The sequence below is a fragment of the Semicossyphus pulcher genome, unplaced genomic scaffold (assembly GCF_022749685.1).
Source record: "Semicossyphus pulcher isolate SPU_LCO1_2020_fin unplaced genomic scaffold, fSemPul1.0.p SCAF_4, whole genome shotgun sequence".
In the NCBI taxonomy this organism is placed as follows: domain Eukaryota; kingdom Metazoa; phylum Chordata; class Actinopteri; order Labriformes; family Labridae; genus Semicossyphus; species Semicossyphus pulcher.
Genome location: NW_027211715.1, coordinates 25,175,405 through 25,188,553, shown reverse-complemented (window position 1 = coordinate 25,188,553; position 13,149 = coordinate 25,175,405). Strand labels below are relative to the sequence as shown.

The following is a 13,149-nucleotide window of genomic DNA, read 5'->3' as shown; positions in this document are numbered from 1 at the left end:
CATTTTTCACTTTCACATTTTTATAGGCTAATGATTATTTCGCTGCAGAAGTAAATAGCACAGCACAAAGAGCCCGCGCTTCATGTGAGGCCTAAATTGATTTATTTCCCCACAATCCACATAAAAGTAGTGCAGTGCTCTGCTCCGGTGTGCTCACACTTCACCCACTGCATCCACTATAAAACACATCTGCACTATCACCTGACCAACCATGAGCCAGTAATCCCATTAACCACACTGCACTCTCCTCTGTCTTCATCTGCGAGCGTGTGTGTGCCTGTGTACCCACACCTGCACATTTGTATGCTCTCCATCTCTGCTTTCCTTTCACACTTTCAGCATCTATGTATATTAAAGCTGTCCACCATGGAGAAAAGAGCTCAAGCACATGCAGGTGTCAGCCGCTCTCCTCCCCTTTCTCCTTCTCCCTCGCTCTTGTCCTCCCCACCTCCTCTCCTCTGCGCTCCTCTGTTGCTCCTGCGTGTTGTCGACACGAGCTGGCACGTGGCGAAAAGCGCAGGCCACCTTTGCTCTATTGTCCTGCCCACTCCACAGCGACACCGACGGCTCTCTTGTGGCGAGGGGCCCTTTGTTGCCAGCCTGTCACTTCAGCAGGTGCCTTACAGAAAAAGGCAGGAGCCAGCCAGCCAAGCAGCCAGCCCGAGCCGCTTCGTTAGCACAGCGCGCCGTTTGATGTGCTCATTTCATCAGCCGGGAGACGGCAGCCAAGGAGGATGCTAATAATCACTTGAAAAACAAAAACATTCCACTCAAGCTTGTAAAAGATAAACTCCAATTTCAATGATAAAAGAAGAGTGACAGACAGCCATGGTACCAGTCAAAAAAAAGACCGCCACACACACTATCCCTCTCTCTTCTCTCCCTCTGTATTCCTAGGTGAAACCAATTCATACTGTCAATCACAGAATAAACAAGCTATATTGACAAATTGCTGACTGTGTAAGGAGAGACAAAATCATGTGGGCAAAGTATGCAAAAGCAGAGCTGCATTTAAGACAGCTGTGTGATCCCTCAGAAACCAGCTTAGTGTGTGAAGGCGCAGTGTGTGTGAAGAAGAGAAGCCCCCCAGGCGTTCAGGAAAGGGGACCCTGGGGGTTCGGCTATGCTTGCACACCCTGACTACATTCACAGCCCTTCAAAATGCCATATCACCACCACACCTCAGTTAAAATAGAAACCGAATGCATCATATGTAAAAGAAAATCAGGACCACTTCATTAAGGCTGACTGATCTGGAAGGCACAAGACGTTTGCGGGACCTTAATCATGGATTTTAGCTCCCAGACGAGCTAAACAACAGAGTAAAGATGAGCTCCTGTCTAAGATTATTTTGTTATTGAAGTAGCTCTTCAGCACATTTTCAGGAGCCCCCCCTCTTAGTTCATCTGAACGTTTGAACCAAATATCCACACCCAGGAGTGCACAAAAACCGCATGACGAACATCCTACGGCTTTAGGTTGCGTTCGAGCCCTGTGGCAACATCTCCTGCTCCTCTTTCACGATGCAAAGCAGAGCGCCGTACAGCAGCGCAGAGCTCACAGTGCTCCAGGACCAATAAGGGCTTTGTTTGTTAGCCATGTCACTTACTGACCACCAAATTAGCTTCATCACCTCTGGCACCAGGATATTAGATGTGACATGCGGTACCAAAGGGCTGCCGCTCTCTTTGTCTGCGAGGCTACAGGGCTTGTAGTAAAATAATACACTAAAGACATAAAATATGGACAATGAGGGGATTTCAATAAATAAATAAATTAGTTTATGCCATGCTCACTTTTTTTGTTCTGCTCTAATAAGGGATTGTTAAACACTGCAGAGTCTGGTCTTCCTCCGTACAGTACAGCTGTGTTTCCTGAAACCTCGTGATCAGACTTACGGGAGTCAACAGATGAGAGCGTCATCATCTGGGCAGTGTTCAGATCCTGAAATCACATTACCCTTCTGTCTCCTTTGTCCTATTAATATCTCTAAAGGAGGAGATGAAGCTGCACAGAAGGAGGCAGCTTGACGGGGCCAGTGCGAACTAAAAACTGCATGAAAGCGAACAACCAGCGGATGCAGAAACTTGCTTGTGATGTGGCGCGAGAACAAATATATTGAGGTGGAACAAGCTAAGAAGACTTAATAGGAGATCACAAAGCTACAACATCATGTGAATCTTTCTAAATCAACACAAGTGCCGGCGTCTACCCAGCATGCAGTTCTGGCTGTGACTGGGTTTCAGGATAGCAATGATGAAGCAGAAACTGCTGACCCATCTCTGTGTTGTCGGGAGATGATGAGGCCTGTCATTTGAGTTTCTCATCTATGAAACAACCATTAAAAAAACATCTGGTGAACGTAGTTTATTTTCCCTTCACACAAAACCAGCAGTCTCTCATGCTCCCTTCAAGCAGCTTTTTTGTCCTCCACTTCTCCCTGGATAGTTTGAAGCAGTTACCCTGCGTCAGCATCGAAGTTTGTCTAAGAGGAAATGACAAGAGCAAGATGTCCAAATCATTAGTAATGTGAGAGGAGCAGTTCCCAGGCATGTCTCGTTACATAGCTGAGTGCTAACGTGAGGGCTGAGGGCTCGTGTTGGGGCTTTTCTGGGCCCGGGCCTTCTCGTATGCTGAGTGAGGGACGGGGGGAAGGGGACCACAGCCCTGCAGCATCTCCAGGATTAGTTATGGGTTCATCCCAAGAGCGTGAACCTGAAACAACTAGCTCAACTGTGTGTCATCAACACACTAATGCAAGTCACATACAGATGAAGACTCAAATACATGTAAATGTGGATGCATGTACTGAATACATACTAATAGTAGCCCCCATGGGAACGTGGCTCCACAAAATCAAGCTCGGCTGTGGCTCTGGTTTGCTTTCAGACTGCTGCGGCTTCTGTGGTGGGCCCTGCTGGCTGCCGCACACACACGCACACACAATCTTCTAACCAGATCCAGAGCACTGCTACTCAATCAGAGGTCAGCCACAGTACCTTACAGTATGTGGACATAAATATTGTCGTCCCACAGCCAACGCAATGAATCCTCACTATGAAATCAACAACATCGAAACTAGTTGATTCTAGCAGCATAACATCTTTGTCACGTCATATAGAAACGACTCCGTTTGAAGACGTGTCAGCGAACTAATTCACAGCTTTTCTTGAAGGTTTTGAGTTTGAAAAACTGAGAGCGTGTGATGATTTATAACAGGGGCTGAGGCAGGCATGCATCGTTCATTTGCAGACATATGGCTCCGTCTTGAAGAGTAGGTGTACCTTTGAGAGAAAAAACTTGGGACTGAAAATAAATCAGGAGTAATGCGACTATAAAAAAAAAAAGCCAGTCAACATTTCTGGAGCCGATAGTTGAATAAATCAAATCTGCTGGTTTTTATTTCTTGTCGATTACGCTACAATGTTTCAGGGACAGAGACATGCTTAGCTTATCTCCTGTGCACTGATTATTCTATACCTCAAACTAAAGGAACATATGAACTAACATGCATGTGAACACAACACATGCATACGCAGACACACAAAACGCGCACACACACAATGAGTTCAACGTTTATTTTTATTCCTCAGGCACTCATCCTTCTTTGCATGAGTGCATCACCCGACACACCGACAGAGAGTCTTAGTATGTGTGCGAGCGTGTGTGTAAGGAGCTGACGATCGGAGAATAACGCTGCCCCTAAGGGGTCGCACCTCTCTCCATCTTCTTCGCCCCCCTCCCCTCCCTCATCCCTCCTCTCTCTCCTCTGTGCCTGCAGGGATTTCCCTTTTCAGTTCAGGAGAGATGTCAGACCTGTTCCACCATCCCTCACACAGAGGCTGGACTCTGCCCTCCCTTCACATAACATCTGTAAAACTCCACAAATCAGCCTCATCTCTCGATATCAGGGCGGAGTGGAGCTTAACAAGGCCACAGCTGAATCTAACCTAAATTCTAACATCAGCTGGACGTATTTATTGACATAAGTGGACGCGCCTCAAAACATTTGTTTAAGAGCACAAATGTCACTGTATCCAAACAATCACTCACAGATATTCAGAGATGGGAACAGAGCCCGGAAAGGCAGGAAATAATCACGTCACAGCCACTTCTATCCAGCTCATAATATCCAACTCTTAATCCTGTCATCACATCCAGGGAGAGGAACAATCGGCTCGCATGTTAAAAGCTATTAATTTCGTTTATAGCATTTAAAAACATAAATTCTTTCAAAACAATAGAAGGCCTCGGAGAGTTAGGTCCACTGGGTCATCATTAAGGCTCACTTGATGTCCCCTCACTTCCAGAACAGGCAGGAACATAATTAACTCGCTATCAATGCTTTACACAAATCTAAACAAAAGATGATGTGTTGATTTCAGGAGGGCGTTTGAGCACGCTGACTAATAAACTAGAATTATAGATACAGAGGTTTGAAATTTTACATTTTGTTTTCACTCTTTGTAATCCAGATTATCATATAGGAATCTAATTTTCTGGTGACAAAACAGGCGCGATATTCAGAAAATGAAAACAAGTCCCTGACACTGCAGAGAAAGACAGAAGGAAAGAAAGAGAAGCAGAAAGAGAGAAAAAAGCTTCACAACAGGGGTTGAAAGCAGCTAAACCAGATAGGTCTTCCCTGCCTCCTGCACATATTAGAATATTAATATTAATGAAACTTCCTGTCCCCCCCTCCTCCTCCTCACCCCCTCTGTTTTCCCCCTCAGACGATTTGAACATGAAAAACTTAAAAAGCAAAAAATTCCAGGAGTTGCGTATCACAGTTTGACCCGGAGCCACACAGCAGACACCAACCATGACAGACTCGCTGTTCAAAGCAAGCGGGAGCCGCTTTCATCAGGGGATCCTGGTGTTTTTTTACAGTGTGACACCAACAGCCAGTGCCATCTGCCTTTTTCTAAAATCGGAACTTCAAGATGTGCTTCCTGCTTGTGCGTTGTTTTTAGGTGGGCTTCACAACCAAAGGCCCAGCGTCACGCAGGCTTTTGCTGCTATGCTGTTTGCTGACTGCTGTTTACAGCCAAACCCCGCAGTGTGGCGCAATGTTAAATATTCACTGTTAAACTGTCAAGCCAGAACTGGTTGGGAACCCAGCCAGGCATTCACAGTATACAGTAACACTGGATGCTGCCCCTCTTCAAACGAAGCCAAAGCATATCAATCATGTTTCCTGCAGCCAATCAGGACTCAGGGCAGCCTGCATGTCCCTCCCCCTGGCACACGCCCACTTCCTGAAATGCAAGGACTCCTTAGGTCCACTTCATTAAGCCCTTCTACTTCATTCATACTTAAACTCCATTGTCTTCATCATAAAACGTTGCAATAAAACATTAAAATTCACATTGTTAGCACTTAAAAGACACGTCTGCTCTAGGCCTGAGTAAGGCGCTGCTGACTGCTGATGCCTGCCTTCAGACATCTGCAAAATATTTTTGTTCGGTGCCCCAATACCGCACTGGCAAAGGTCTCTCATCCTTGGCTTGGCAGGACTTCTGACAGAGCCAGCCGGCAGCGCCATACAGGCCTAACCCCTGCTGCTGCAGCTTCCTGCTGCTGCGAGGGAGTCAGGCTGCCTGCCTCCCGTTGACTGTGGGCCAGGCCGGGCAGAGAGGAGGAGGCTGAGAGGAGGCCCCGGGTAGAGAGAAGCCCCCTGGAGAGGGGAGAAGGGGCAAGAATGGGGGACAGACCGAGAGTCACAGAGGTTGAGGGGAGAAAAAGTGAGAGGGGGGGGTGTTAGCGTGAGGAAGTGAGGGTCTAAGACGAGAGGCGGTAATACGGGGAGAGGAGAAGAGATGGGTGGCTTGGACGTGTAATGTGAGCGAGACAAAGGGGCTGGAGGGCAGGTTAGGCAGCAGGAACTGAGGGGAGCTTCTCATTATGACTCCTCTTGCTTCTTTGTGCCCCCAGGCCTTGACCACAACCTCAAAGCCCCGAGCCGACCCGAGAGAGCAGGGACACCATGGAACAGCGCTGTGAGTCAGGGTACAAACACAGACAGAGGAGGGGACACGAGGGGGGAGAAAGATGGCCACTGCACCCAAACCAGCATGAAATAAAATTAAGGGTTTTTGCCTGCGATCACAGTCATTAAAGTGCTAAATACCTTAACCAAGACCAGGCTGATTCGGATGTTTTGTGCAGCACAAGTGACCTCTGCAGATGGCAGTGAAACCTTACAATAACTAAAGAATCTGGCTTTACAAAACCGATACTCGTAATGTCATGAGAAAGAAACAGGATGTAAAAGTGCAAACAGTGAAATGTCCCCAGCTTTTCACTCTGAAAAAGGGGGAGGGTAGAACCGACAGTCTGTCAAAACAAGATGCTCTCGTACAAATTTGCTCTCTTCTGCAGCAAATCCCGTGTGAAACATTAACGCTCATTTGCGATGAGGCTGGAACAAACGCCCATAGCACAGTCAGCAAGCAACACACACACCAAAAAATCATCCTCCCTTTTTTTTCTGTTCATGAGTGCAAATTCATTCTGCTTTTGTCTCATCTCATGACAAATGCATACTGTCACTGTCACTGATGTGCTGTTTACAGTGGCACATAGCATCTTGTAATTATTCTGTGAAAGTGAATTTGTATCCTGAGGGATTTGTATTTTTGCGTGTGGATAATCAAAGGAGAAAGAGACGGAGAGGGGACGATTGGAGAGTGATCTCCAATAATAAATAAAAAAGGGAGGATGCTGCTGGAGAGCCATCTTTCCAGGGCAGTTCACAATATGCCAACATGGATTTGGGAGCTTTGTTTAGATGGCAAACAGCCGCTTATTCCTCCACATGCACCAAAGCCTTAGACACAGTTCACATATTAGATATTGGATATCTACAGTATAATGCATGTGCACTTAGTCCACAAAGAGCTTAAATGGATCTTTAAGCGGGCTGCAACTGATTTAAAAGAGAGAGAAATACTGACTCTGAAACGAGGCCCAATGCACGACCACACTTACAGCTAGATTACACACAACTACTTTAGTCTAGTTAGTCCTTTGAAGTAATTAAAACAGCAAAGTCTATGGTATTTTGTCAATACATTCAACATTTAATGAAATAGTTAAATAACATTATTTCTAAATATTCCTAATCTCCAGTGTGTATTTTGAAAAGGCGGACATATTGATTCTATGTATTTTTCCATCTTTATTTAATCGTTCTTTTCTGCTTAACTGAGAAAAATGCCTTCAATGTGCTGCTACAATTATAACTTAAATAGGTTCAGAGCTTAATTTCATATGAATATAATTGTTTCTTATGGAGCCGGATTTGAAACCCAAAGAAAAGACAATGGTTGGAAGACAAAAAAGAGAGAGAGAGAGAAAAGGCATGGGCCTTTTTCCAACACCCTTTGCAGTGAAATAAACCACTGATATTGTGCGGTCATGGCATAAGCTGACCCAGGGGCACTGAAAGCGTTTCATAAACTTTAAACGGGGTCCTAGGTCAGTAATTTTTGTGTTTGCATGTCTTTGTAGTCTGTTTCCCCCCAGAGCACTTCAGAGCCCATTGAGAAAAGGCATCAATGCCACAGTGAAATTGAGAACTTTCACGTGACATGGGGAGCCGCGAGGCATCCTCCAAGGATATCTGAATGCGAGAAACATCAGTGACCCTTCATCAGAAAGAGAGGAGATGGATATGAAAAATATTGACTGGCTGGCTGTTTGAGAGGAGTGTAAGAAGCTGCTAAGACAGCCCACTCGCATTGCCAAAGACCTTACTCTAAACTCTAACCAAACTGAGCCTGGAAAGGAAAGACTCTATTCGAAATTCTTCTGGGGAAGCCTTCAAGCTTATATTCTAGCTTCTTATTATTAATAATAAAACAACTAATGACAAAGAAAAGAGCATCAAACTAGCCTGTTTTCTAAGCAGTGGTCTGCTACCTTTGCCAGCATCCTCTCTGTACAATGCTCGGCCATGGTCTTTGACATCATGCAAAAGACAGTGTTTAATGTAGCTCAAAAAATGGCCTTAGGAAGCATCTTCTTTCAAATATGCTTTGCGCAAGAAAAAAATATGAGTTAACATTTTTTGTTCTTTGTGAAACCCGAAGGCAAGATGACTGTTAAAGTGGTCAGATGACAAATGTCTCATCTGATCTTTAATGCAGTGGAGGGGCCAGCTCCAGGGCTCAAACAGGAAACTCTCACAGAATACAGCGATCTGGTAAATTCCACAGCGCTAAGTCACGGCGCTGGGTGCTACACACTCCTGCACACCAATGAAAGGCATTTTAGGTCTCACTCTGAATGTCTTCCTACTATTAAAAGTGCTGACAGGGAAGATAAGCATGGAGTAGGCCAATATGCATAGGTGCGCCCATGCTAAATCATTGGGAAAGCCTGGTAAATCAGTCCCCCCCCCAACTCCCCAATATTACAGATTCTGCAGGGTTTTGTACTGACTGTTACAACCTAAAATGCCTGATTTTGTTGCAGTTTTTTTATGGGTTTCAATGCAAGTTGCAATGATTTTAGAGATTTTCCTTTCAATGAAATTATTGCCGCATAAGAATATTGCAACAATAGTTGCAACTGTGGTGATTGTTTGCAGTAAACTTGCCAAAAAAGCTTTGGTTTAAGTTTGAATAAAACATACTTGAGTTATAGATAAAGAAGTTAAGGATTGGAAAAACCAGGGAAGTGTTCGTCAAAGCACCAAAAGCTCCAAATCAGTCAAAATAGCAAGGAGGGTGTCGGTTTAGCTAAGCGGATAAATCAGCAGCCATATAAAGAGGTTATAGTCCTCGATGCAGCGGCCCCGGGTTCAACTCCCGCCCTCGGCCTTTGCCGTGTCATCCCCACTCTCTTCCCTGTCTCCAACACTATCCACTGTCCTCTCAATTAAGGCATGAAAGGCCAAAAAATCAAAAAAAAAAAAAAAGAAATAATAAGAAACCCTTAAATAAAATGAAGATCTCTGCAGTTGTACTCTTTGTTTTGGCAGCTATGCCAGTAAAAACCATTAGGAGTCAGGAGGAGAGCCTCTGTTTGGTGGAACGTATATAAATAAAGACAATATTAACATAGATAACTTTATTTCTAAGAAGGCTTGCTTCCTGCACAATGAAAGAATAATCAAGTAAAAGAATCTTGTGAAGGGAAAAAGTCCTCTTTCTGTGTTCTATTTTTTCAAACAGGCTGCAGATCACCGCTGTTTCACCGCTCTCTAATCTGCCTTTATTACCGCTATTAAATCCAAACAATACAACAAGGCAAAACAATTAAGTTTTGCCAAGGCCTGTCAAAAGTATGCCACCTCTCATCAGCTGAAATTCAAAGCGGGATGTACTGGCAGAAATCCCTCGCCACAGAGACTGATGCAAACATTTGGCAGCCATTTGCTGATCATCCGGTTCGTGACACATTCCTTGATAGTCAACTTCACAGAGCCAGCCGGTGTTCATCTCCATCACCTGATGACGCTGGCAGACTCGAGCCTGTTGTCTTTGACGATGATCGAATGAGGCAACACAGAAGTGAGTAATAATTGGGTCAACAAGGTATGTCAGTTTCCACTAACTCTCGTCTGAATCATCTCTCTGCAGCGGAGCCAAATGTGATGGTATGACGCCTGAAATATTTGGCTGTGATAGGCAGCGACAGAAACATGGCATGAGATACTGTTTTTCAACTTATGTGTGAGCCCTAAAATGTTCAGGCCCAGGGGAGACGGAGCTCTGCCTACACACCTGTACACCTTCGTTACAGTTGTATTTTATTTTTGTCAATAATTTTATTCTTCAAATGTTTATTTTTAAAATCTTTGTTATTATTGTATTTTTTATATGAGCTATTAGAAAATGGCCCACACAAGTCCGAACAGAACTCTTAATGCGATCAAAAGGTTTTAAAGGTTTTACAATAAGCTTTCCCACTCACTAAACAGTGAGTCACACAAGAAAAAGCTTATTTTCTCAAAAAACAAAAAAACTTCTTGATTTATTTTTCTTTCAAATAAACCTTCTCTTTCCAACTATCAGTAGTTCTCCTCCAAATAAACCCTGTCTAGCAGGCTATAACTCTTATGGTGTTTAACAGCTGGAAGCAGCACTTGGGCCAAGACTTTTTCCAGACTTGGACATCGCGGAAAATATACACATTCTTACTGTAAGCATATTTACACCATTTCCACAGAAAACGACTTCACGGCTAAGAATAAATGTGCTTGGAAGTAAGACTTGTCAACACAGTCTAAGGGTTTAACAGAAATACAGATTTGGCCCTGTGTTAGCATGCTGACTACTTTGGTCATAGCTTTAAAATGCGTACACACATCTTTGGATGCTTGAACTGAAACATTAAAAAAAAACTGTACTTGCATTTTAATTTAAAATGAGACATGATTGTACTTAGAAAATGCTGCTATTTACTAAACATCATTATTGTACATTGCATGCTGTATGCCATCTTATTACTAAATATGGGCATTATTGTGAGTATTAATTATTTTGTATGGGAACTGATGTGTCAATAGTAAACTATGCCCACATTTAATCATTTATCTGCTAGATTTCAGTGTTTCCATAAGATCAACACAATACCACTACCCTGTTTTTATGTGAGAAGAAGGGAGGTCACTTTATATGAGATAGTAAAGCACATTCTAACTTGTGAACCAACAAGCAACCAAATCAAATGGTTAATGTTATCAGATTTCACAATTAAAAGGTCAATAAATCCGAATTTGTCAGGATGTTATCTTCGCCTCATTTGAACCCCAACAACCCTGGCTTTGAGTTCTGCCTTTATCACATCAGGTCTCATTAAATCGGTTCACTTAAATTGCAGTTTAAAGGCATATTTATCCCTTTAATGTTACTCTCATCAGCTCTGTTTGTGCTTTTTTCGGTTATAAACATCAACAGGACACTATAATTTTAACTAGCAAAAAAAAGTGGATGGACAGCTGAGTGATCACTCAGCCAACGGTTGCCAGTTAAGCTTATTCCAAGCAGATACGATGTGGACATCTGTACTGCTAGTAAATTAGTGTTCTGCTCTTTACATTAGCATCTGCAATAAGAACTTGTAGTGTTCAATTTCTGTTTGTGCAGGTTTGTCTATGGGGAGTTTGGTTATACAATGAAGAAGCTAATTAGTTGTCTTCATAACTTTGAAACTTTCTTTAGATACAGGTAGGTATTAGGGACGCACGATATTATCTGCACATCATCGGTATCAGCAGATTATGGTTTGATGACATACCGGCATCGGCAGATATGTCATTTTCCTGCTAATATTTTCCGCCAATAAAACAACGCTTAAGTTATGCCTAAATGCTCAATGATTCCTTAAAAAAAAGAAAAGAAAATGTTACAAATAAGTACGGTATTTTGTACGTTATCAAAGTTTAAGTCGTTTTCTTATATTGCCCAGTGAGTGTGTACATTTTAAAAAGCACTGTATTATGTTATTTCTGCCCATCTGCCAGTGGGTCACTGCAATAAGAGTAGGCATGATATCAATTCCACTAAAGGGGAGACGTGGTGTTCTCTGCAATTAGGTGGAAAAAACATGTGCCTAATATATCGGTATTGAAATCAGCAAAAAGGGTTGGAAAATATCAGCATATTGGATATCAGCAAAAAATCAAATATTGTGCATCCCTACAATGAAGAAGCTTGTAAAAAGTGTCATCTTTAAAGATGTTTTTTACATAGACATAAGTATGGATTAGAAGTCGTTTCAAAGGTACTGCTTCCTCGAAGAGATGCTCAGATTGATAGTTCATCATACTTGTCAATTATAATAATAACACGCAAACATACCTAAACTGCTAAGGCAAATAGACCTGCACGAGTGTAAGTATACACAGAAGAGAACCACCATTTTCTGCTGTGTCACCTAAATGTAGTGTTTAAAGAAGAAGATACAGCTGCTCAAGTAGGCCTCACAGGGGAGTGATTATGCAGTATGTGCACTATCAAATCATTGTGATGTTACTGAAGCATGACATGACTAAGTGGCTACTTCATTTGGCTAATAACATGTTTCCACCACAGGTTCAGCTCCATGGCTTTGTTACAGTGTGAAGAAAGCTATTAAGTTATTTTATCAAGCACGGTTATCGTTACGTTACGGTGTCTTTATTAACTATAAATCACAGCGGCGAGAGTGTAGTTTCAAGGTAGTGACAGTTAGCAACGCGGCTTGCTAATGGGCTAACATGCTAACTGAGCTAGCTAGCAAACTTCGTAGAAACTTTTCTAAGTGTGTCAATATCGCGTTTGTACTATAATTGGTGAGTATTTATCAGCTTTATAAGCCTGTCAATTACTAAAGAAGTTAAAATGTGTGTTAAAAGCGGTTTGTTAGCCGTCTCAGCAGCGTTAGTACAGATTCATGAGTTCACTGTCAGCTAACTTAACGGTGTTTCATTTCTTACCAGGAAGTGGGAGTCGGTTGCTAAGCTATTCCTTCTTCACGCTGGGAGTTTCTCCTGATGGTTATGGCGGTTGTCTTTGTTTTGACTTTCCCTTTCTTTCCAAGGTCGCTTCAAAAAGTTGACTCTCCGGGCCTGTCTTCCTGCGTGGCACTGTTTCCTTAGCGTTAAAAAAAAGTTTTCTCGGAGAATCGTAGAGAGAGGGAGAGAGAGAGAGAGAAAGAGACTGTGCTGTGGTAGAGCCAGTCGAGATGTGTGTACGTGTTTTCAGATAGTCTCCTCTCCACTGGCTAGGCCCCTCTCATCACCACACTCCTGACCCGTGTGCCAGTAATGTAAACAACCCAGCATTCCCAGAGCGCAGGGGAGGGGCAAGTGTCAAAGAGTGGAGAGAAGCTGTCGAATACCGCGAGATTCAACAGAGGAACTCAAACTCACAAAAACCCAACACTCCTTTCTTACTTTTTACCCATTTATACAGCATTAACCATATTACAGGGGCGGATCCAGACTTTTTTGACTGGGGTGGCCCAACTGGGACTCTGAGTTATGCAGGGGTGGCATGAAGCAAAAATATACACACAAATGAAAAGCATTTATTTACCCTTTCTATCTCCACTAATCATATCTACTTTGACTATTAACATTAAAGTATCTAAAAGATGATATATTTTTTATCTTTAAAAAGTAGTTTTGAGTGGCAACATAAATCCTAAAAGATGTAG

General features: G+C 43.0%; 1 protein-coding gene across 1 annotated transcript in view; it reads right to left on the bottom strand.

Moving 5' to 3' along the window:
- Positions 1-12,772, bottom strand: part of nek7 (NIMA-related kinase 7) — a 67,180-nt gene extending 54,408 nt beyond the window's left edge. The window contains exon 1 of the mRNA XM_069680109.1: positions 12,428-12,772. The gene's annotated coding sequence lies outside the window, so the exon portion shown is untranslated. The remainder of the gene's footprint in view (positions 1-12,427) is intronic.
- Positions 12,773-13,149: the final 377 nt, after the last annotated feature.